At 41.8% G+C, this 26,766-nt stretch overlaps 1 long non-coding RNA gene across 1 annotated transcript in view; it reads left to right on the top strand.

Annotated features, from left to right (window-relative positions):
- LOC112547277 (uncharacterized) overlaps positions 1 to 18,700 on the top strand; it is a 70,389-nt gene extending 51,689 nt beyond the window's left edge. The window contains exons 3-5 of the long non-coding RNA XR_012902276.2: positions 2,305 to 2,364; positions 2,776 to 2,840; positions 16,834 to 18,700. This is a non-coding gene — a long non-coding RNA (uncharacterized LOC112547277). The remainder of the gene's footprint in view (positions 1 to 2,304; positions 2,365 to 2,775; positions 2,841 to 16,833) is intronic.
- Positions 18,701 to 26,766: the final 8,066 nt, after the last annotated feature.

The following is a 26,766-nucleotide window of genomic DNA, read 5'->3' as shown; positions in this document are numbered from 1 at the left end:
GGAACCCTGTCCTTGTAAGAGTAGCAACGTGTGCATGGGCTAGTCTTGTCCTGTGCCCCAGTACTACAATTATACCAAAGAAAGGAGCTGGCAATGTGCAGGCAGGGTTAGGACTCTGATTTCTGGGTCAAGGACAGGACTGATGTGCAGGAGGGAACATAACACATCCCTCAAAAGGTGCAGCAGTGAATGCATTCTCCTTGTGAATAGGAAATTTGGCTATGCTCCCCTGAGGAAGAAATCCCCCTGCCCCGCCTAGAGTTACTGTTACTCTACACCACCCCTTATTCTGGAATGTGCACAGATAACACAATCTGCTGAAAGAAATGAAGTAGATGAAGATTGAACATTTACATAGGCATTGCCACTGGAGTATTCTCAGACGCACCCATAGATTTGTTGCACATACTTCATATGTCGAGAGTATTGGCACACATTTTACTATGTACCCAAAGATTTTGGTTGCAAGCTTTTTAAATGGAATAATCCAGACACATAATCCAAGTCCCCAGTTTCAAAGAGCAAGACTGCACTAAATGTTTCCTGCCATAAATTAGCTTAGACCCTGATCCTGCATTTCTTTATGTCTGGCAATCCACCTCCATCCCCTATCACAGTGCAGTATTGGACCTCAGATATACTGAGAGCATGTCAAATAATATAAATTCCTTAGATAAACCTATTTTGAAGATCCTAGTACAATCTTATTGCAATACCATAGCATTTAGGCATTGTTCCAATGCATGTTGGTCATCAGTACTTCCTGCTTCTAGTACATTCATTTTTGCCTAAGCCTAAGGGATCAGAAAGCTTAATTAAAATAGAGATAATTTTAAATATCTGTTTCAATCAGTTGAAACATTTCTGGGCTTGTACAGGACAACAATTAGCTCATTATAAATGAAATGACTGGCTTGTGCTAGTCAGGGACCTACCCCCACTGCAGCTCTGTAGTTTAAATGTAACTGAATACCTGACTCCTACTACATTTAAACTGTAGAGCTGCAGCAGGGGTAACTCCTGAACCAGCACAAGCCGGTACTGAGTGCCTTCCTTTATCAACTAATCATGTGGTCGATATAAATTGAATCACCTTTTAACTTCCTTAGTGCTTCCTAGGGCTCTAAGTCCACATTAACAGAGTCTGCCTTGGACTAATTTTCAGGCTTTCACGTAGCGTATACATGCTAGATATATTGGCATTGGAAGAGGTTCAGAAAGGGCAACAAAAATTATTAGGGGTTTTGGAACTGGTCCTATATGAAGAGAGATTAAAAAGACTTGGACTTTTCATCTTAGAAAAGAGGAGACTAAGGGGATATGATAGAGGTCTATAAAATCATGACTGGCATGGAAAAAGTGAATAAGGAAAAGTTATTTACTTATTCCCACAATATAAGAACTAGGGGTCACCAAATGAAATTAATAGACAGCAGGTTGAAAACAAACAAAAGGAAGTTTTTCTTCACTCAGCGCACAGTCAATCTGTGGAACTCCTTGTCAGAGGATGTGGTGAAGGCTAGAACTTTAACAGGGTTCAAAAAAGAGCGAGATAGATTCATGGAGGTTAGGTCCATCAGTGCTGTTAGCCAGGATGGGTAGGAATGGTATCCCTAGCCTCTGTTTCTCTGGAGGTAGGTAACAGGGGAGGGATCACATGAGGTTTACCTGTGAGCATCTGGTATAGGCCACTGTCGACAGACAGGATACTGGGCTACGTGGACCTTTGGTCTGACCCAGTATGGCCGTTCTTATGTTCTTCAAATTTCATTAAATCCTTCTTGCACAAGAGCCTCTTCTGAGAAAAATGGTGGCTCATTAGGTATGCAAATGAGCCTCGGCGATATTCCACGCTTAGCCTCCCTTGCATATTACTCGCGCAAGAAGCTGCGAGTGTAGACATACCTGTTATGTGAAAGACTATTATGCATGTTACGTCCCTATAAGCATACTGATCATAAAGTTCCAATAACTTCACCAAATTCCTTTTACTTTCTTTTAACAATGTAAAAATTTCCATTATTGGCATTCTGGTGAGATTATTCTGATGTATTTAATGCACCTGAAAATTTCTCTTTTTTTTTAATTCCAAATATTTAGCTATTAGAAATTCTCTTGACATTTCATCTTTAAATTAAAAAAAATTCTTTGCTAAGTATTTTAACTTGCTCAGAGATTTCTTGTTCTTGCTTAATATCCTGTTCTGATTAGTTCTCATTTCTCAGTGAGATGGGACTTCATCAATAAATAAATAAATAAATTCCCCCTTTTCAGTTGGTGATGTTATCTTTCTTTCTCTGATAGGTTAATAACATGATCCAATGCCTGGAACTTGAAGCAAGACATGTGCAGACTACAAATAAGGTATACGTTTTTAATAGTGCATAATTAACAATTGAATCAACTTACCAAGGTTCACAGTGGAATCTAATCATTGGTGATTTTTAAATCAAGATTGGATGACTTTTCTAAAAGAAATGCTCTGGAATTATTTTGGGGGCATTCTATGACCTTGTATTGTATAGGAGATCAGACAAGGTGATCACTGTGGTCTGTCCTGGCCTTTGAATACATATATAATGCCAGCCTAACACATTCTTTTGGATGTCCAGAATGCTCTAAAGATATTACGTTTGTATATACCTTCTTGTTATATTTACTGTAACTTGAAGGAACCTAGGTTTCCAGTTTTATGAATCCGCTCATTTTCAGCACATTTTGATTATAGATATATATTTTTTAATTTTTGACATGACATCTTTTTTCCCCTTTTAGAGCAAACCTGCCTGTAAACTCTTCTGTATGTAATCTTTTATCTGAAAAGCAAGACCAGCATATAAGTAAGTCTGAAGTACTGGCTATTTTGTAGTGACTATCGTAATCATTGACCAACACTTTGTGTAAATAAATCTATTGGTCTATTCCGTAAAAGAAAATAATTTGAAAATAAGCCTTGTGAAAACCCATATCTATCTCAGTTTCCACTGAAGCTCACTGCTTGAATAAATCTAGTTGAATTATAATTTTGTTGTATCAGAGCTTTTCATAATCAAATATGTGGAAAATTTATTAGCACCATTACTTGCAATGACTATTTTGGTAATTTTTATCTTCATCTAGCATTGGAAGGCGATTATTGCCTGCTGCTACATTAGATACCAGAATCTTATTTCACAAAGATACATTTCCTCTTAAGTATGTTAGCAATCATTGCAATTGATTTCAAAGTATGAATTACCTGAGAATTTTCATACATTGTTGATGAATTGATTGCAAGACAAAACAAGCTTCCAAACTGGAGGAGTTTATTTTTCATATGGCACAAAAGCCTTTTAAAGATGATGTCTGAAAAAGTGTGTGGATTTGTGTTTCAGATTGTTGCAAATGTTTTCATAGGTAAATATAACTGAGATTAAGGAGAAGATGAATAAATTTAAATACCCGACTGTGAATGGAGTGTTTACCCCACACTTGGCTGGAAAGGGTTAATGCAAATCGAGAAGGGGGCTAATTAAACTGGCCCACTGGAACAGAAGGGAGTCAAATTGCTAAATAATCCCATAGGTGAGGGAGTCTCACTGAAGATGAAGAAAATGGGCTAGATTTATAAAGGTAGCAGATGTTTGCTGGGAAATAGGCAGCAGTCACTCCGGGAGAGAAATGGCAGAAAGGGAAAGGCAGAAAGGTCTCTAGCAGAGAACAAGCTCAGGGATGGCTGTAGCTTAAACCTGGAGAAAGGGGCAGGGAAACAAGCAGGATCATCTGGCCAGAGGGTCAAGTAACAAAGTGGAGGCTGTAGCTTAGAGACTGAGAGTAGCTGCAGACCCAGAGATGGAGGAGAAGTGATGGCCTCAACCATTGGAAAGAGCACTAACCTTATGAGCTATTTCTGAGAGTGACCAGGAGGAGGAACCCTCCTACTAGTGAGTCAAACAGTACATATTAACTTTTTGTTTTTACAAAGAGTGTTGACCTAACACAAGCCAAACGATCACCAGGCTTCCCTAATGTCTTCATTCCATTCCATCTTCTTCTAAGTTTCATGACCAGAGTACCACACTAGACATTCAATAGTCTCAGCATGTTTTCCAAGAAAAAAGTATCAATGTTTCCTGTTAAGAGTATTTGATGTTTGCTATGTGGTGTTATACCCTTCCTTTGTTTTAAAAAGAGCATTTCTCTTACATGGAACAAAAACAATTCTGCTGCATGGCATTTATCAGTGGCTAATGAAGAAGATTGGTTGTGAGAGCTCTCTGGTACAGTTTTTGCAGGAAATCTCTGAAGCACTTTTGTCCCTTCTTTCAAAAACTGAATATTTTTGTTTCTACTTGACCTGAAATGGTGGCTGTTTCTAAACCATAATTTTTAGTTTAAAAAATTAAATTGGTTTCTATTGAAATAAAACTGGATTTCCCTTCTTCCCCTCCCACTGGATTCTATAGTTCTATCTCTGAAGTGAAATCAATTTTTTGCTGAACTTTAATCCAGAATCACACTGCAAAGATCAGAGGAGTTGCCTTGGATTCATAATAGAATATAACTAAAATCAGAATCGGTGAGGAGTCCTGTGGCACCTTATAGACTGGCCAAAGTGTTGGAGCATAAGCTTTCAGATCTGACGAAGTGGGTCTTTGCCCACGAAAGCTTATGCTCCAACACTTTGGCCAATCTATAAGGTGCCACAGGACTCCTCACCGCTTTTGCAGATTCAGACTAACACGGCTACCCCTCTGATATTTAAAATCAGAATGTCACTCTTATTCTGTAGAATTTTTCACCATATGAAGGCCTGAAGCATTCTTTTCACAAGTTAATAGTCTATATTGGCAGAAAAGAGCATAATGAAGCACTAATAACTTGGTAGGCATGGCAGCAGGTTTTAGGGATGTGGAAGAATGTTTAGGGGGCTTATTTACTGGGTAGAAAACTAATTGGATTCAACAGGAATTAAAATGCCACTAACAGCTTGAATACACAGCTATTATATTAACTTTTTCATAATAATTTCCTGCATATAAAATAATGTGCTTTCCTAACAGATTATTTAAGAGAACTAATTGGCCATCTGCTGATGGAAACTAAGAGTGTGGTAGACAGATTTTTGGAAATGAAATAAAATTCCTGTAATCCATTAAAAAAATTTGCAAAAGTTGGGGAAATACTAGCTATGGAGAAATCCTGAATCCTGTTTGGGAGATGATTATGGTGCCTATATTAAACTCTTGTCTTTTTTAAGATATACTTTTATATCCAGACAATAAATGTCCAGAAGTTAACAAAATTATCATTGCTGTTTCTATTCAGATACTTCTTATCAGAACACTTGTGAGTTACTTTTTAAGCATACTGTCATTGTTTTTAGCCACTATGACAGGATTGTAAGTTTACAGCACTTAAATGAGCAAATGCAGTATCCTAGTATGCTAGGGAGCCTTATGTTTGTCACCTAGCCTGCTCAATGGCTTAATTCTAAGAGACAGAGTTTTAGCCCAGTTCATCTTGCACGTTTTTGTGTTTTGTGTCCTGACTTGTTGACTTATCTGTGAGTTAGGGGTGTTTTGGTGCTGGTGGCTTTTGTGGGGAGGTTTGCTTTCACTGTATATTTTAGGTCTAATGTACAATAGATTTCATGCCTAGCCAGTTGAGCAGTTTGAGTGAATGGATGAAAGGATGGTTTTGTTTCCCATTAGTTTTGTAGACATGCTCTGCACTTGAGGTATATGTCATCTCTGTAGAATTAAACCTCTTTATGTTGTGGGTTGCTTTCTTGTTATAACAAAGGAGGATACTGCGGAGAGAACAGATGTTCCAGTGCTTCGTTTAATGATTGTTGCTCTTGACTATTCTTGATGTCTGTCTGTGCTCTTTTTCTCTTTTGTTGCCTGATGCTTTTTAAATGGTTAATACACTTGAACCACCATAATCTGGGTTTCCCTGATCCATGAACACCCTGGCAGGGGGTTGAGGAAGCAGCTCTGTGTGCTGCTACTTCCCATACCCCCCAATTGGGGGAATGGCAGTACAGCAAAGGACAATACTGGTCTGCAGGCTTTTCCACTGCTGTTCCATAGAGGCAGAAGGCAGGACTTGGAAGCAGCAGGGGACATGTAGACTGGTATGCCCCAGGAGGCGGGGTGGCAGATAAACACTCTGCACCTATCCCCCTCCTGCCTAGACCCTATGCCCTCATACCCCTCCTGTTCCCTCCCACCGTCCCAGATCCTGTACCCCCATTCCCTAACACCCTTCATTATGACAAACACCCATGGTCCAGAATATTCCATAATCCATCATACCCTATTTTCCAAGGTTGCTGGATTAAAGGGGTTCAAGTGTAATTGTATCGATTGCCAATTGATAATAATGTAATGAGCATCTGGTAATAGGTTCTCATTCTAGAGTCAGGCTGCACAGAATTAAAATTAACCAGTTCAGTATCTCGTAGGGAACCCCAGGATGTACAGAAAAGACACTCACACTTGGGGCCAGACAAAGCCTTAGCCACTGGAAAAAAAATCAGGGAGGACAAAAACGCTCCAAACCACATAAACAAATAGCAGTGACACAGTATTAGGGATATCTCATTCCTTGTATATGCTCTCTACATCCATGCTTACATCCTTCCTTGGGGACCTGGTGGTGAAAGACAAAGGAAGAGCCCTGTCCCTGGCTTGTCAAATAAGTGTGATGGATCAGAACCCTAACACTCAGAGGTTTGGTGGTAGATAACAATGGAGAGCTAAATGGTCAATGATAGAAACCTAACTCTTGCTACATAGTGGCTCAGCCTAGTCATTCAAATGTCCCCAGTGTTCCATGTCCAAATTTTTCCTCATCCACAAAATAGAGGGGTACGCTTAACCAATAGGTTAAAAAATTAAGCCTTTTAGCTCATTATAATATACATCACCTATTGTTAAAAAAAGTTTGTGGTTAAACAATCACCAATGATGCTATCCTAAAACATTCAAGTCCAATACCAGTTCAGTGTTCCTGCAGTTGTGTGGTATTGTTCTATACCAACTCCCTCTGTTGAACAACCTATTCCCAGTTCCCCAAAATCTAGGGTAATTGCTGGGCTATTTTATCTATGCTAGATGTGGTGGGCCTACGTATGAACTTGCTGAAGCCAGTTTGTTATATGATACAGGCCTGTAGGTTACTTTGTATTATGGCTGAGTAAAATAAAAGGCTAAGTTCTCTCTGTGGGATATATTCTCTCCATTTGTTTTACTATATAACACACAGTCTTACTGAGAATATTTTGGTCACAGGAACATGGACACAATTAGGTTTAACTGGATGAATAGGCAAGGAAAATTGTTTAACATTGTTACAAATGTGATATGGCAGTACAACTATTGTTTTGATTTTTTCCCCCTTAATAATTAGGAATATATATTGTTTGAGTGGTGTGCTATTTGCATAAGTGTTTCTGTGCTATTGTCTCGTTAAAACTACATCAACTTCTAGACAGACTATGTCCATTAGGCTAAATTCATCCCTGGGGTAATTTGGTAAGTCAGCAAAGTAAAACTGGAAATTATTCTGGCTCATAGCCTTCACTGTCAGTATTTGTAAACACAGTGGTAATATTAATACAATCTTAAGTTGCTCTTCTGCATGTTGGTTTAAAGATATGCAAATGAACATCCTTAACTAATAAAATTTCTAGGTCACTTAGCACGTTCGATGTTCATCAAGTATACAGCACATCTGGTCAGATTTCACTTATATCCAGGGAGGTGCACAGCATCACTTACTAAGGGCTAAGTATCTTTAATGTCTAGCACCTTAGTTTTGGATCCCAAAACTGGAGTCATTTCATTTTTTTCAGTGGTGTGACTGCCAAGCTGCACTGGTATCAGAATTAGCTTTTGTTTTCAGAGTGACAATCACAGCCAGAACAAGGGAGGAGACATATTAGGGATCAGATTTATTTTTTATGTGATTCTCAAATACTGTATCTCTGTTTTACAGAGTTTACAGTAGATATACTTTGTGCCAGGAGAAAATGGAATGGTCCATTTTTTTTCCAGTATGTAAATTCCTAAGTTGTAACGAGACCTATCTGTAGAACCCTATGCAGAGACACTAACTGGAGAAGCGTCAATATTTAAAAGTGATCTACTCCCAACACAATTCTCGGATAGGTCTTTTGTGGTTACCTTGATTTCTCTATGAAATGAAGTAACCAGAGTTGTCTTATCTATTTCCCCTGCTTTGTGCACAGTTTTCATAAGGGCTTAACACTGTTAACAGAAGAGCATCATTTAATGTACACCATCTGGTCAAAGAGTGTTCATCAATAAGACACAACGGGGTGTGTTGAACTGGGACTTTAAGTGCAATTTTCAAAAATGCTTATGTTTGTTAGAAGAAGAGCATCATTTAATTAACACCATCTGGTCTAAGTGTTATATTTCTGCAATGATGTATGCAAAGAGTCCACTGTGCTGAGATACTGCTATGCCTCAGGTGCATGGTTAGGCATGAGGCCTCTAACAACACAAAAAAAGCAGTGACGTAGCATAACCTAGAGTGTCTTAATACAATTTTATGAAACCGCTTCATAGAAATATTGCCAATAAATAATTTGCTATAAATAATTTAGAAAAATTGTGTAATTAAAGCAATTATGTTTATAATCAGAAGAAAATTTTAAATGTGGTTACATTTTGTTTCCTGGTCCTGACAAGAGGCAGCCATTCTCCAAAACTCTTAGACATTTCTTTTTCACTGTATATGTATATACTGTTGCGCTGTACCCATCACTGTGGTATCTAAGTCTGGTGTCCACAGCACAGCATGAGTCTATCCACCCTTACAAAAACTAAATAGTTGTTGTTGTGGGTTTATTTTGGATCTTGATTTAACACTTGCATTTGGAGCAGTCAGGGACTCAAGCTCAATCCCTCTGCATTTTGAAGTGGTTCAAAGATACACTGTTGAGAAACATGTCTTCTTGGTTTTGAGACAAAAGAGTTTTGAAAGTACATCTCAGTAATTCCTCTGAATGGTGAATCACCGCCTTTACTTCCTGCTTCATAGAAAAGATGAAACAGGAAACTTGTCTTGCTTCCATTTCAGCCCTAAAATATATTTAAAATCATTTTTTGGAGGGAAACTTTATTGTCCTTAAAAATGGGTGTTGTATCATGCAAGCAAGGTAGTAACAAATTTCAACAGGCCTTTATTTACCAAAGGTGAAACCTCTTTACAAAGCTGCTGCTGTTTCCCTGTGTAGCTCTCACCCAGGTCTGGCCCATCTCCTCCCCCCTCCTTCCTGTTTCCTCTGCTTCCAGATTCCCAACAACCAGTGCTCCCAGTTCTAATAATTACAAGCAGCATCTAAAACACCCCAACGAGGAAAGGGTGGTGGACCAAAACAGAAATAATTGGTGGGAGGACCAGAGCCATCTTGAGATCAAAAGAATGTTATCTAAAACATAAAATGAGAGCCTGAGCAATGTTAGTGCATGTAACCAGAGCGACTTGAATCTTTTTTTTTTTTTAACTCGGAATGCTTTTTTATTTTCTGAGAATCTCTACAGTCAATCATAGGTAAGGAGAAGTGATCCATCAGTAGTGGCCAGCCTGGATGGTCAGGGATGTACCTTAAGTTCTGGATATTCGTAAACCTCTGGTTGCCAGAAGCTGCATCACTTGAAATTTCCCTATTCTGTTCCTTCCATCTGAACCATCTGCTGCTATCCAGTCAGATGGGATACTCTGCTAGCTGGACCATTGTTCTGACCCTCTGTGACCATTTTTATATTATTATGCTAATTTCATAGGTATTTATCATCATAATTGCATCATAGTTATAAAATTCTAATGTCTTTGTGGAAGTGCATTAATAGTATCCAGGATATGGCTTTGGAAACAAAACATAGCAACTAATTAAAATATTAAAATTCTTATTTACCATACAAGATAGCCTGTAAATGAAGTGTTCCTTAAATTTACTTGGGAAAAGTAATTGTTTCCAATGGCATCCATTGTGTCTCTGACCTGTGCTCTGATCTGAATATTTCCATTGCTGTTGAATGGTCAGAAATCAGTATTCCCTGATGCCATTATATAACTGAACATATTTACTTGCTACGGGCACCCTAGTGAAAATTTGAAGTATAAGCCCAGCTATACAAGAAAGACGTTGGCCTGATAAAGTACAGTTAATTTGATTCTGTCTGGCATGACTCACACTTCTCAATGTCTCTTGGAGGCACTCAGACATGATACCTGTCTCAGATAAACATTTGGGCAGACAATGGATATGGAGAACTACGTTTTTAAAATATTGGCAAAATTCTGCTGGCAGACTGTCTTGCCAAGGTATTTACAAAATTAGCCATGTCTAATTGTTTCTTCTCTTTGGGCCTTTCCTAATGCCTGCACAGAGCCACTCTGTCACCTTTAGTTTTGATATCTAAATCTTTCAAGAATGTTTGTTTCTGACCCTCCTGCTGTACAGAGCAGGGGATTTGCTTGTTGCATCCATGAAGTCTGATTTTAAGTGTCAAAACCACTCACCTGTCCACAAAGTGCTAATAGCCTCATTCACATTCCTCTGCCATAGATAGAGTTAACATAGGCAACCTTATGAGTAGCAACACTGTTCGTTTGGGGGAGCAATGGCATTTTTTCTCAGATATTCAGCTTGTCCTTTATTTTGCACCCACCGGGCGTGCTTGATATTTTTTCAAGTAAAGTGAAGTCATTGTAATCTGCACTGGGGACTTACATTTCCCTTCCTCAGGACTTTTGAACACTAGACCAGGGGTTCCCAAACTTTTTGATACGGGGACCAGTAAATCCATTCACAAATTTTTGGAGGACCAGTAACGTTCATTTGCATATTTGCATATTCATCAATCAAATGATGAATATTCAGATAAGTTGTTTCTGGTCCTCCCAAAACCCCCAGTGCCAGCTTTAGCAAAGCTTTTGATATGGTCACCCACAATATTCTTGCCAGCAAGTTAAGGAATATGGATTGAATAAATGGACTGTAAGACAGACAGAAAGCTGGTTAAACCACGGTTTCCCAAACTTTTTACTTTAGTTGGAACCCTTTTTTTTTTTTTTTTTTAGGACTGTTTTTTGCAGCCCAAAAATATGAACACATAAACAAACTGAGAAAAAACCAGACATATAACATGTCTGGTATTTTCTCATTAGGTAAGTTTTTTTTATTGTAAGCAGGGGCTGAACTGCTGCTTGCTATCAGCCAGCTAAAAGGAGGGGTGGGTGTGCCCACTACAGTTGTTCAGCTCTGCAAGGTAATTAACTGTTAAATGTTGACATGTAAATAGTGCTCAGGAGAGAATCTGAGGTGTGGCTATGTAAAAATCCCATTCAGCCAGGGCTGATGGAAGGTCAGTGTTGGAATGGAATGTGGAGAATTGTACATAATTTGGGACTGTTGTGGGGGTAACTAATCATGCTACCCCTAAATGTGGGAACTGTAAAACATGCCACCAGTGCTTGCAAGAGACACACCACTATCATGGTAAGAGGTCTCAGAAGAACAAGCCTCCCCCCTTCCAGAGTTGAGTGGACTGAGCTGGGGGAAAGGGTTAAAGGACTTGAATCAGCCTGCTTCACACCTGCCAGGTGTGAGCTATAAGACTGGCCCAGCCTGTACCTTTCCCCCTTTGTTTTAAGGACAGACCTAAAGCAGACTCCCTGAGGAGTCTTTTCTTTTGCTAGTCCAGTGAAAGCTGGATTCATTTGGCAGCCCAGCTGGTGGCTAAAGAGTTGAAATCACTGAGAGCTGAAATCACTGGGTTGGCTGAGAGCCAGACCTATTACAGCCAGTGAAGTGGTGGAGACCAGCGGCGTGGCGTGGAGGGGTGGCAGGTGAGGAGCGGCGACCAGGGGCGGCAGCAGATGAGGAGTGGTGACAGGTGCCCAGCGGAGCGTCCAGAGGCATGGGACAAGACAGCTGGTAGAGCGTGGCGGAGTTGCGTATAAGGTGCCCCATATCTATCCCTCCACCCCCATTTCTACCCCGGTTGGGAGGTGAAACCCTGCGGGCGAACTTTGAGACTCTGAGTGACACAGACCAGGGACAGAAACATTTGGGGTGTCGGACTCTTTGGACTTTGGGCGATTCTTGGCTGGGGTGGGGGTTTGGCTCACGTTTGGGTTATGAACTCTGTTTGTGGTGTTAATGCCCCAAGTTAATGCCGTATGAATTCTCTCTCTGTTTCATTAAATGTTTCTTTCCCACACTCAGACTCAGTGCTTGCAAGCGGGGAAGCATTGCCTCTCAGAGGCGCCCAGGGGTGCGTGAATTTCTCAAATTACTGGGTGGGGGCTCAAGCTGGTTCTTTATGAGATTGACCCCAAGATATTGAACCCAGCCCTGGTTACTGCCAGGCCTACCCGGCAGAAGGGTTACATTATTACTAGATGTATCAGTTTGTAGTTTCGAACTGCCTGGCTGGTAAATGTGCTCAGGCTGCATGAGTGTGTCTACCAGCCAGCCAGTTCGCAAATACTTGAGGGGTGTGTGTGGGGGGACAATAGAATCCCCAGGCTGGACTAACTTGTGCTTTGGGGGGGTGGGAGGGAAGGGGGCAGCACCCCAAGATCTGCATATGGCCGGGTCAATCCCGCTCTCTGTTGGCCGATTCACTCCCCTCCCCCCGCTGCACTTCTGGCCAGCCCCACTTCCCCCAACCCCCTCCCGGACAGCCAGTTCTCCCCCCGCTTCTCCTCCCAATATCCCTTGGCCAGCCCCGCTGCCTGCGTCCAGCCCAGATTCTGGCAGCCGCTTCTCTCCCCCCCCCCCCCACCGCCATCTTCCCCGGCCAGCTCCCTACCCCTGACCTCGTGCCCCCCTGCAGCCCTGTTTCCACCAGCCCCCCAATCTCCCCGGCCTGGCCTGCCCCGCCCCGATTCCCCCATCCAGTGCTGCGTCCGGTGGCTGGCTCTCCCCTTCTCTTCCCCCCGCCACCCTCCCCTAGCTGGGACTCTGCCGGGAGCTGGAACATCTGGCTGCAGACTCCACCTAGGCCGGCCGAGGGCTTGGGGGACGCGACGCCACACGAGCGCAGAACACCCCGGCAACCACGCTGAGGCCCGGTAGTTTTTACCCGCGGCCCAGTACTGGGCCACGGCCCATTGTTTGGGAAACGCTGCACTAGACCATTATGACAAAGAATAGAACACTTGTATTAGGAAATTATTTTGTTTTACCTGTGGGAAAGTTAAAAGCATTCATCACAGTCTAAGTAATATTGATAGGGGAGACTCAAAAAATGGTGGCATACTAAGCCAAGAAGTCAATTATTCAGCATTATCTGGGAGCCAGAGCCCAGCTGGGTCAGGAGAAGAACCAGTCCAATGGCTGGGGCCAGAGACTGGAGTAGGAGTGATGCTACGCCGGCAGTGGGGTTGGCAGCTAGGAAGAGAGCCCAGCTTTGAGGCTGGCAGCCCCCAGGAGACCCCAGAGACCAGACCTACCTTAGATTGGCAAATTCCCTCCTTTGGGACTTATCCGTTCCTGAGGGTGCTGAACCAGGGAAGTCCAACCTTTATTGACTGAAATTAAATACATTCAGAAAGGAACTGTGGTGCAAATTTATAAATGAGAAATAATTGGCCACTTTAATTACTTACCAAGGAATGTAGTGCTTTTTCTTGATCATTTGAAGGTTTTAAATTAAAAAAACCCATATATTTCTAAGATATATGCTCTAACCCAATCAAAAGTTATTACTCTGATGGAGGAAGACGTGAGTGAAATTCTATGGCCTTTTATTATGCAAGAGGTCACAACACACAATCATATTGGTCCCTTCTGGCATTAGCCTATGAAACTGACAGCAGTAGTTAAAAGGCCTAATAATCATTTACACTAAGGCCTCTTCGGCAGTGGAAAGCAGCTTTTCAGTGAGTGTAACTGCCATTTATGCCCACTTAAAGGCCACTTTACACTGCCAGAGTAATATGTAAATGACAAAGTCATTTACATATTAAGGGGGGGGGACAGGATTGCAGTTTTCAGATATCTAAAAGGGTGTCATAAGGAGGAGGGAGAAAACTTGTTCATCTTGGCCTCTGGGGATAGAACAAGAAACAATGGGCTTAAACTGCAACAAGGGAGGTTTAGGCTGGACATTAGGAAAAAGTTCCTAACTGTCAGGGTAGCCAAACACTGGAATAAATTGCCCAGGGAGGTTGTAGAATCTCCATCTCTGGAGATATTTGAGTAGGTTAGATAAATGTCTATCAGGGATGGTCTAGACAGTATTTGGTCCTGCTATGAGGGCAGGGGTCTGGACTCAATGACCTCTCAAGGTACCTTCCAGTCCTAGTATTCTATGATTCTTGTGGGTGTTTGTTTAGGAACAGAAGGATCATTATGATCAAGAAATATGATCTTATGCATTACACGCGCACACACAATTTCTCCCAGTAGTGTCTTCATCAAGTCCAATGACTCATTAAACTAGAAGCATATCTTCTAGAAAGACATCATAGATCTTACCATTAGACTCGTGTTTTCACGCTTCTGTTCCAAACTCCCTTTTTCAGTTTTCTCATTTTCCAAATCCTTGACCTTTCTGGCTGAAATTCTCAAGGCCTTGTCTTTTCCTCAACATTCACCATCAGGAACATGTGAATAAAACTGAATGAGTTGTTCTGAGTGCACTTCTCCAACTGCACTCCCCTCCCTCCTTTTAACATAGCTACTGACAAAATGATTGGCAATAGATAAAGCTGCAATTTAGAAGCAGTTGTTCAGAAGAAAGGAAGTTGTCTTTTGAAGTATGTGTGAAAATTGCTTTTGACTTGCCTGCGGTAGGAAGATCGGAGTCAGAACTGGTGTATACACAGTAATTTAACAATGCTAGTGCTTTTTAATAACTAGTACCCAGCAATTCAAAGTAAAGTGTATGTGTGTGTGTCAGGTTCTTGTGGGTGTTTTTAAAATGGAGATTGTTAATGGTTGCTACCTTACAGCATCTTGCAGTTATTTGACAAGATGCTGAATCTTGCTTTGTGGTTGCTACTCAATAGGAAGCCCAAGATTTTTCAGCATGGGTAAATAATTGTGTACTCTCTGAGGCACAAACCCTTTCTCATTTGCAACACAGTTATGTGCATTGTCTTTGTCTGAGGTCCACTTTGCTTGACTTGCCTTTCGAAGGAATGTAGTAGCCCATTAGCTATTTTGTTGCTAGTGAAAGTACAGGTAGAAATGAAGGGATGTTTCCCCTCATATGCAGGGTAGGTGTTTCTTGCCCATGCCTAAGCCCAAGTTATCCAATGTTTTGTCACATTCTAGTTGGATTACAGCAACATCCACTCTACTTCAGCTACAATTTAAGAGCATGGAAACACTTTAATACAGAATGGACCTTCCATCTTCCTTTGAAGTGTGTTTTGCATAAGAAACACAACAGTTGGGATGAGGAGACTGCAGCACTTTTAAATCCACTTCCAGTGCAATTTCAAAGTCTTGGCTTGGCTCTATATGATTGGTCCGTAGGTGTCTTAGAGATCATCTATTCTATAACAATATTTTGACTTGATAGATGGAAACTACTATTCTATCAGGAGGCTGGGGGCAGGGTATTCTTGGCTTGGCTTGGCTTTCTCTCTTAGCTTTGTTCAAACAAGCCCAGAAACTGTCACCTTTCTGGTCATGCTAAAGGCAGATTTATGTATATGTTTCTCTTTTATGAGTTTGTACATTGCCGGAGGAAATGTTTAGCCCCATATATAAGGAAGCTGTGCACAAGTGGCCATATGTTTCATTTTTTGCCAAGATACCACTATGGCATCCAATTTTCCTACAATCCAATTTTCAGGAAATGCTATAGGAGTAAGACAGCCGCCTTGGGGATACAAATTAACTTAGATGCCAGTACTGTAGGAGGGATTCTCTTCCTGAAGGAAGCCATCTAGTCAAATTCCTTTTTCTAGAAGCACTTTTTTAAAGCATACAGGAGACATGGGTTGGCCTGAACACAAGTTTTGTCCATTATGTGAAAGTCCTACAGAATACAACAGGAAGTGAATAATCTTCCTTTATTCTGAGGGGAGTAGGGGAGAGAAGGATGTTCTTCCCTTTAAAGAATTGGAAGCAGCTATGGTTGGGAATGGGACTGTGCTCCGAAGTGATATACAGAATTCTCTCTCAGGTGTTTGACTGTTGGCTGGTGGATCTTATTCACATGTTCAGGATCTTCCTGACTTCCAGGATTCCAATTAGAAGAATTTTTCCCCTTGGTCAGATGGGCAGCGATCTGGAAAGGGAAGAAGGGAGAGTTCACCTTTCTCTGCAGTATGGGGCATAGTTTGCTTAGTAGGATCATCTGTGTATATCTCACTTAATTCATTCCCTGCCATTGCAGAAACTTTGGACACTGATGCATCTTGCTTCTTTTTGTTCTCTTCTAATTTAGTTGCCTAAGTGCTATAATTTTTTAGTCTAATCCAGGTGGCTAGGCACAGTATGTGGATAACTGGGTGGTATTTAGTGGCCTATGATGTACAGTAAGTCACACTTGAGCTGGTGGTTCCTTGTGACCTTAAAATCAGACTTTTCCATTAGATTTTTAAACCATCCTGTAGAATTTGCTAAAAGTTTTCTTTGGAATGGTTACATTAAAATAGAAAGATAGTGTTGATTTATTCTAAACTTCTATACCATATAACTTTTACAAATTCTTAATACATTTCTAGGAAAACCTAATGCTTTAGTTCCTGTTACGCAGCGGGTTCCCCCCAGGCTTATGATCCTATCATCATCGCTGGCGTTCCCTGATGAGGTCAGCTAACGTCTCTCCCCTTTCTGCTCCTCCCCAGGTCTGTGACAGCCCCGGAGCATGCCGGGCAAGACTGCTGGTGAGTAGCATGGGGGACCAGGTATCTGGCCACCTCAGGGTCTGGTGCCTCCACCGTGGTGCTCCCCATGGCGCACTCGCCGATGAGCGCTTCCCCCAGCAGCAGCAAAGTGCGAGGCGCCGGGCGCTCTGCCTGATCCATCAAAGTTCCTTTGAAATTCTCTTCTAATAAGACTAATAAGGTCTATTCTTGAGAGAGTAACAAAGACCAGTAAGATTGAGAAGGCCACACAACCAAGCAGAAAAGGAAAGAAATAGGATGGTGGGAAAGGGAAGATAAAAAGCTTACTTTCTTGGACACTGAAAGAATTCCCACTGGCTTCAGCGGAAGGAGAGAATTCTCAAAACTTTGCAGTATGGTGTGCATCCCCAACATAGCTAAAACGATTTACTTGATTTCTGGAGACTAGTGTTATTCTTGATATTGTTTTCTTCCCAGGGATTCCAGTATGCTTATATTTCAGCCTTCATTTAAACTCTATTTTATATGGTTGCTATTTTTTCCAGGGTCACCTTTCATTTACACTACCTGCCTTCAGTATCCCCAGTACAGTTCTCAAGTTGATTAGCCTTTCTTTCTCATCTGGCTCCTTTCGTACAAGTTAATGGCATGAAAATCAAATTTGAACTATTTTAACTCTTTCCCCAAAATGTAGAATTTCTTCATATTTATGAGCCAAACCTGGTACTAACTGAGTCCTTCCTATCCCGCTGTCAGGATAAGAAGCTTCTTGGATTACATATGAGTTCTAAAACCAGTCTTGCTGTGCCATTTTTTACCACTTTTATCCTAGAGAAAAATAACATTGCTCAGTTGTTCATGCGGAAATAAGGAACAGCAGCAGCTCTTGAAATGAAAATAAAAAGGTAACTTACCTTGGCATTAAGCAAGAACATGTTCATGTCAATTCTGGAGCAAAGCCCTCCACTTAAAACTTCTGACATTTAGTGCAATCTACTGAGAATTAGAGGAGCTTATGAAGCAATTGCTCAGTTACCAGCAAGAGCTATGTGCCTTATATACACTCATGAAAATGTACATAGGAAGCCTTCCAATAAATGTAAAGTAATATTGTATGTTAGCATTTTAAAATAGTCCCCTTACCAAAATGGGAGAACCTTGCTTTTTAGAACAAAGTTGATATATATGATGGAGAGCAAGTGGGAGTTTTTTTAGAGGGTGTATTTTAAAGGTAGTTTAGGTATTTATGTTTTTAATTTGGAAAGTTTTTATTTTTGGACAAATTGAGCTCTCAATTATAAAAGATTCTCAGCATGAATTTCAAAATTCACTCTCCATTTCAGAGAATGAAGATGATTCTTACAGTTACATAGGCACCTTGGGTGTAGTTGTTCTCTCACTAAGATTAGTTTTATAATAATTCAAAATGAACTATTCCCGATCCTCAAGAAAGAAGACAACTGATCTTGTTGAATTGGTGTCTCCATAGGAAGGAGCTTGGCCTGAGACATTGTGGGCCCACCTAAAAAGAACAGGATATGTTATCTAAGACAAATGATTTGACAATTAGGGTATTGGACATCCTAAACAATGGAAGGGAATTCTCATTGATTGTTGCTTATATGGAAACAGATAAGATATATTAAAGGAAAGAGTTGTGGTTATTTCATTTTATATTCTGTTCCATTTTACAATGAACACAGTAGGGATCGAATTGACAGGGGGAATGTTGAGAGATTCACCCCTGCTCTGCCACCTTCACATCAGCATGCTGGGATCCTTACGAAGATGAGCAGATGCCACCCTGGGAACATTCTGAACATCTGGACGACATACATGAGTAACACAAACTCAGATGCTAGTGTCATTCTCTGTGGCTTCAGGTTCCTCTCTGTGGTTCCTATACTGAAGACTGTGGTCTCTTGCTGCAGTGTGCAAGGACCCCTCACTGGAATCTGAGATGCTGCACTGAGGGTGTGTGAGGGACTTAGTCCTTGTCTGAGATTTTGCACAGAGGTACCTCACAGAGTGCTAGGCAGTAGCTGGCATCTGGAGTACTGTTTGCACTGGCATGGGCTCTCCTCCTTAGGAATCTCCTATGAGTCTAGGTACAGATAGCAGTGACTCCTCAGCAGCTGTGGCTGCAGCTCCTCAAACACACTGCTCCAGCTGTTACCCTGCAGGAAGTATCCTACAGCTCTTATGCTATCATGGCTCCAGGTACAAAGCTGCTCCCTCTGCTGGTGGTGTCCTGAGATTGGATTCTTCTGCCAGCCACAGTAGCTGTTCTTTTCAATGTGTGGGCCACAGGCTGTGATTAGCCAATGTTACTAGTAGGGGTGTGAAGTGGGCATAGCACACTGGTGGCAAACTCAAGCAAGACCAATAAAACATTGGTTCCCACAGGCTGTTGCCAAGTCCTGGAACTCTGTCCCACTGAGAATTCAGCTCCTGGAAAATACATATTTCCTTGTTGCATAAGTGAAAACTTACTCAAATACAATAAACCGGGGGAAAGCTCCACTACTACAGCCAAAATCCTTAGCAGAGTGCATCCTTGAAAGAATGGCAGGAACAAATACCATCAGTGAGAGTTCCCTGTTTTCTATATGATATTTTTCATCCTAGTTACAGTGCTGTCGACTTCAAAATTCTACTGCTAGTCTCGCTGTACTAAAGTTGGACATCACCCAAATGCTTCTCATGGCCAGAGGTGGTTCTGCAGCACCCTGCTTCTGTTTTTCCCTTTCTGCTGGGCTCTTTAAACAAGCCCCACAAAGGCTATGTCTACACAGAAGCATTATTTCGGAATAACATAGTTCACGTCTACACTGCAAGCAGTTATTTTGACATAAAGTGGAAATGATGTTGAGCTGGAGGACTTACTCCAACTCCTGTAACCCACACTTTACGAGGAGTAAGGGAAGTCAGAGGAAGAGTGTTTTTTCTTGGACTTCCTGCTGTGTTGACAGCACCAAAGGCTGAAATAAGCTATTTCAACGTAAGCTATGCAATTGACACTGCTCAAGTTGTATAGCTTGTTTTAGCATTAGCCCTGCTGTGTAGATGTGCCCAAAGTGTTTTATTTCAGTCATAGCACTTCTTGCAGGCTGGTTACTATATTCACATAATTCCTAAAACACAAACAAATCTTCCACCCAGCCTTACACTAGACACAACCCTTCCTCCCTGAGGTACTGTCTCCACTGGCTTTTCCTGAGCCACAGCTCCGCTATGGTCTTCCCAGGAGCTTCCTGTCAGGCCTCTTGTTCTAGCAGCCTCAGCTACGCTCTCGCCCACAGTCCCCCTTTTGCAGCTTTCTACTGCTGTTTTTATTCGAATGGCCTGGTTCTTCTCAGGTGAGGCTCATCTTGTAATCAGGTCTGGCTTAGCCCCAAGGCAAGACACCTTGTCACACTCACCATAATTGGTATTATATTTAAAGCTCCCAGCTGCTGGAATCAAGACATTGCATGAGATGGTCAGCTTTTGTAAAAATTTGTCTAGTACTTTTGATAATGCAGAAAGGCTTGGAAGAAAAAGTCACTGCACCCAAAGGCATTTAAAACAATTACTTTTCACACTGGCTTAAAATCATGAGCTATCTTGTGATTTTCTTGGGGAGAGGGGAGCGCTGACTCATGACTTAAAAATTTGTGGTTGGCCACACCACTGTTATCAAATCTTCTATTCATGAATCACCCGACCCATGCGAGTGAATGTGGCTTTGCCTAGAAACCATGAAAATATTTGCAGTTTACTTTCTCATGAAATGAGAGCATTGAAAGTTTCAGGAGTATAAACTAGCCCCAGTGAAAAACCAAAATTTTTACAGAAAATATGAACACATTTTCATTAATGTTGTCTTACCATATGAAATATTAAATTATTCCCAATTTGAAAAGGCACCTACGCTCTTCTTTAATCAGTGTTTCCTTTTCCCTGTACATTACATCTTACTATATAATGCATTAAAAATGAGATTAGGGAAATGTGGGGAAACATTTTTTTTCGGATTTGTGACCTTTATACTTTTAATGGGTGAGAGAGACCTAACAGTAGATGGGATCTGTCATGTGCTATCCTGATGCCAGGTATCTCCTTCCACCTGGTGATTTAATATATAATCAAATTTAAGATTTTGTGTAGAGTCCCCATCACTGTAGAATGAAGGACCCAATGCATCGCCTATTGAAGTAAATGGAAAGACTCCATTTGACTTCAAAGGGAGCTGGATCAGACTCCAAGATAATATTTAAGATAAAAGTTCAACCAGTGTATTTTCCACATCAGTCAAAACAGTAGCGAAATCTGATATCTGGCTAACCTGGGTAGAGATATGTGCAGTCATACAGAATGAGAGTCACACACTGTTCTTATACCTTTATCACAGCTCCACAGGGTGTGCTCTGCCTCTGACCTTTAAACAGTCTTTATGAGAGTGTAGTCCTTTGATCTCTCTCTCCTCAGCCTTAGCAAAATAGCTATGTTATTAATGCTGGAGCCAAGCAATTGCCGCTTCAGGACTATAAACTTGACTGTTGTTTGGAGCCTTTGTTGGAATTTTTCTTATTCAGGCTGATGTTTTATCTTTCCTACTTGGTTCCCCTAACAAACCCATTTGATCTAACTCCACAGCAAGTAACCAGTACAAACACACAGAGGCATGCAGTTTACACAAACAAATCTATAGTTAGCTCCCAGTACATCGCAACAATGCTTTGAAAATGTTTCCCCGGCAGACTGCTGGTGATAAAAAGGCAGCCAGAGCTAAGTGTTGAGTAAGAAGGAATGTGCAGCCCCTACAGTGCATAGTAGCTTCACACACTGTCTCTGCATGAAACTGAATCAAAACTTGCAAATTTGCTTGGAGTTTGCTGAATTCAACCTTCAAGGAAATCCAAAGTTCCCCACTAGGAATGGCAGATCTGCTGACTTATCTATTCAAGGAAGGATGGCACAATGATTGGGTGACAGGTCCTAGCCACAGGAGATCTGGATGCAGTTCTCTGCCTTGCCTTGTCAGAGTTACTCTCTGATTTCATTCCTCATATGTAAAATGCAGATAATAGTGCTCTTCTGTCTCTTAGGGGTGTTATAAGGATAAATACATTGAAGATTGTGAGGTGCTCAGACACTAGCATAAGGGAGGCCGTATATATGTGATTTAGCCAGATGATGCACATCTGCCTAACTTTCATGTGCACTGAATGCAGTTTACAAGTTCATCAGACATCAGGCACACAACTTGAGACTGATTTGAAATGGATAGTGAATGCATTGTCCGTGCGCTGAGACCACGACCTCTTGTGTGTTTCTTCATTCGTCACGGCCTCACCTTCACAATTTTCATATGATCATGAAGTTTTAATATTCCCACCAAAATATAGGAACTATTAGATCACATTTATGTATGTAGGCAGGAAGGGTGTTTCATGACGTGCAGGGAACCAAACATATACACTGAAGAAGGGGATGCTTTTAAGGAACATAGCCTATCCAGTGCAAATATTCCTCAATGAGGAGTCAGGGAGTCAGATTGGAGATATGGAAGGAATTAGAATAAGCTCATGCTGCATCTGCCCCACGCTTGGCAGTAAATTCATCTGCAATAGCCTGTCTAGCTGCGAGGGTCACCTCTTGGGAAGGTGAAGGAACTCTTCCTTGTTGTCCCTGCCCATGGAGCAGACGGACAGGTCCTTGCTACTCATGAAATCACTCCTCAAGACTCTTCTTCTTTGAATCTCAGAGGGGGTAGCTGTGTTAGTCTGTAACTGTAACGTTAGAGTCTAACAAAAATATATATATAGTATCATGAGCTTTCATGGGTAAAACCCACTTCTTCAGTTTCTTTACAAACACTGACACATGCTGGACAACTGCCTTCTCTGCCCCAATAGTTGATTCCAGGAAGATGGGAAAAAATAGTGTAATGTTTTCCATTAGTTCATTACACCCTCCCTTAGGTCTCCCAGTAAGTTTATGTCCAGATCTCACTTCTAGACCATGAGCCAGTGGGGAAGAGACTATTAGGCATCAGATAAAGTCAAAGAACCCCAAACCCCCTTGCAGTTCTGAGTGTTTGGTACGAGGCTGGAAAGCCATCCCATGAAGTGAGGAAGCAGTCCCTAGTGCTGTTGACTCCCTGCCATCCTAAAACAAGAGTAGGGGCTTCTGAAGCTGCTCGGGGATGCTTTTTTTTGAACTGAAGGAGATCTTGCCTCTTTCTCATGAAATCATCCACCACCAAAATGTCATTTGAGAGCTAGGGATAGAGACTGAAATTCAATAGTAAAGTATTTTGCAATGGGTCCATCTGCTTCAGCAATGCAGTGAGGTAAATGGAGTGGTTTGTCTTGGTGGGAGATGAGAAAAAATAATGCCACAGGGAAGAGGAGCACCATCTTAGGGGGGAGATTCCATGGGTATTTTTATAAATTCTTATAAACATGGCGAACTGAAAATTATGATTTTCTGAGTGTTAATGTGATGGGAGTGACTCAGCTGGTAATTAGCTCAGTTCATGGAGAGTGTTACCTTCTGGTTGTGTCATGCACGTTGTCTGTTCCGTTCTCCACCCTGTCTCCATGGACTCTCATTGCTCCCTGGACTGCGGCGTCCTCTTCAGGACACTGCCCTCCAGCAGTGAACACTTCTCCATTCTTCCCGCTCTTCTGGGGCTATCATCAGGACTCAGTCTCACACCTTCCACTGTAGCCAGCTGCAGCCCCAAAGGTTAGCCCCATGCCTCAAGTTCAGGCTACAGTCTGTAATAGCCATGCTCCAGTGTGGCAAGGTGTACAAGAGGGAAGAGGGGGCTCAGACCCATCTGCTATTCTGGGTCCTGACCCAGGGACCCTTTGGTGGTAGCCAAGTCCTGCCCTCCTTCACTTTCCTTGACCACTTCCGTTCCATGTGCCACTTCCCCATAAAACTTGCATCTTCTCAGCCCCTTGTTAACAGGGACCACAGCTTGGCAGGTATCAGTCCAGAGATTTGCTTCCACTCCCCTTAGCTTGCCTAGCACTGCTCTGTCCAAAGTGCTTCCTTTCCACAAGGATGTAATCCTTTACCCTTGCTGGTCAGGGCCAGAATGATCTCCCCTCTGCTCTTCTGCCTTTTATAGGGCCTAATCTGGTTGGCTAGGGTTGTGCACACCCCTTCCAGACTTCTTTTAACCCTTTTCCCCCTATAGTTAGTATGCCATAACTTATCAGTATGCTAGGTGACTGACAAGTAAAAGATGCAGTCCTTAGCTAAAGATAGAAATAATCCAAAAGGAAGACAACAGATAGGAAAGGTCTGTCTAGCTGGATGGAAGATAAAAGATATTAGAATATTTGGCTGCAGTGTTTGGCTATACACACTTCTCTAAAGATCCAACTAACTTTGTTTTTGTGTTATGGTAAGAATGAAGAGTAATTGTAACTGGTTCCTTTACATGAAGCCTTTACATGGTTTCACATATAACACAATGGGTAGGATCCATGCTATTTACCAGTAAGTTCTCATTTTCCAAGGTTCCTTGGTAGTACACTTTATACATGTGGTTTGGCATAGGATACTCAAGGAGCTATGTGAACCATGGCAGAATCATTAGTGCAGGAGTGCCCAAACTGCTGGGTCATGATCACTCAGATCAATCACAAGGTTACTCATTGAGGGTTGTGAGCCATCAACCCAGCTAGGCATGGGGTTGACAGCCTCACTTTCAATTAAATTAAAATCAATTTAAATTAAATTCCTTCCCCCTCATTTTCATTGATATGGGAAGCCATGCTTAGAGACTTGTGATGTGAAAAGGATTGCCAACACGAAAAGTTTGAGAACCATTGCATTACTGATTATCTTAGAGAACTCATGGAGAGTGGGTCAGGTCCCAAAGGACTGGAAAAGGGTAAATATCTTTGAAAAGAGAGAACAAAGAAGACTCAGGAAATTATAGACCAATCAACCTAATTTTGAGACCAAGCAAGATCCCAGAACAAATGAGTAAACAATCATCTTGTAAGTACCTTCAGGATAATAGGATTATAAGTAATAGGAAACATAAATTTGTCAAGAACAAATTATTCCAAACCAATCTAATTTCCGCCTTTGACAGGGTTATTAACCTAGTGGATAGAAGGGAGTAGAAGCCATAGACATGATATATCTTCACGTTAACAGGACTTTTCACAGAGATCCAAGTGATAGTCTCATAAGCAGCCAAGGAAAATGTGATCTAGATGAAATTACTGTATCATGAGTAAAAAACTACTCAGAACAGTTAGCATGATTTGCTGTCAAACTGGGAGGACATATTTAGTAAAGTCTAACAGCAGTCAGTTTCAGTCAATATTATAATTAGCGATAATGATAATGGAGCAGAAAATCTGCTTATAAAATATGCAGATAACTCGAATGAGCTGGAAGAGATTGCAAGCATTTTGGAGGACAGGACTAGGATTCAAAATGACCTTGGCAAATAGGAGAATTTGTCTGAATACAGCAAAATGGAATTCTGCAAAAGGTTCAAAGTCCTGCATTTAGAAAGGAAAATTCAAAAGCACAATTTCATATGGGGGATTAACTATCTAGGCAATAACAATGCAGAAAATTATTTGTGAGCTACATAGGATCACAAATGTAAAATGGTCCAACAATGTGGTGCAGCTGCAAACCTGTAGTGCATTAACAGCAGTACATAAGATATAATAGATAGTTTTTCCATTCTCCTTACCTCTGTTGGTATTTTGGGACAAATTACAAATTCCAGGGAAGAAAAACAAAAATTATAAACATTTAGAAAATCTAGCCAAATTTCCCTCTAGTTTTGAGGGAAAAGATTGAGAGCCCTGATAAATCTTTAAATATGTTAATGGGTATTATGAAGAGGAAAACGATCAATTATTGTCCATACCTACTGAAGGTAGCACAAGAAATAAGGGTATGTCTACACTAAAAAAAGTTAATTCGAACTAACGGATGTTAGTTCGAATTAACTTTGATAGACGCTACACTAGCGCTCCGCTAGTTCGAACATAATTTGAACTAGCGGAGCGCTTAGTTCGAACTAGGTAAACCTCATTCCACGAGGACTAAGCCTAGTTCGAACTTACTAGTTCGAATTAAGGGCTGTGTAGTCCCTTAATTCGAACTAGTGGGAGGCTAGCCCTCCCCAGCTTTCCCTGGTGACCACTGTGGCCAACACCAGGGAAACTCTATTGCCCCCCTCCCGGCCCTGGACGCCTTAAAGGGGCACGGGCTGGCTACGGTGCCCGTGCCAGGTGCAAGCCTGCCAGCACCCAGCCAGCAGACCCTGCACCTGGCACGGCTCAAGCGAGCCACCCGATGCCCCCCAGACCTCCCCCTCTTCCCGGGACCAGGCTGGCGGCTCCTGGGAGCTTGCCCAGGACCACAAGAGGCGGGCACCTGCCTGGTCCAGTGCAGACATCGTGGACCTCATCCACGACCTCCGCACTAGGCACAGGAAAGTGGCCGTCTAGGGCAGGAGAGCTGCCAGCCCAGCCACCCAGGAGCAGGTTTTCATGAAAATCAAGGTGGTCCATTGAGACCCCTGACCCTGAGCTTACAATGGCCGTAGTGGGTCAGACCAAAGGTCCATCTAGCCCAGTAGCCTGTCTGCCGACAGTGGCCAACCCTAGGGATCCTGGAGGGGATGGACCAAAGAGAGTGACCAAGCCATTTGTCTCATGCCATCCCTCTCCAGCCTTCCACAAACTTTGGGCAGGGACACCACTCCTACCCCCTGGCTAATACTACTCCATGGACCCAACCTCCATGACTTGATCTCATTTCTCTTTAAACTCTGTTCTAGTTGTAGCCTTCACAGCCTCCTGCAGCAAGGAGTTCCACAGGTTGACTCTTTGCTTTGTGAAGAAGAACTTTCTGTTACTAGTTTGAAGCCTGCTACCCATTCCTTTCCTTTGG

The sequence above is a fragment of the Pelodiscus sinensis genome, chromosome 3, assembly GCF_052426305.1.
Source record: "Pelodiscus sinensis isolate ZL-2025 chromosome 3, ASM5242630v1, whole genome shotgun sequence".
In the NCBI taxonomy this organism is placed as follows: domain Eukaryota; kingdom Metazoa; phylum Chordata; order Testudines; family Trionychidae; genus Pelodiscus; species Pelodiscus sinensis.
Note: the sequence above shows the minus strand (reverse complement) of the source record. Positions and strands in the feature narration are given on the sequence as shown.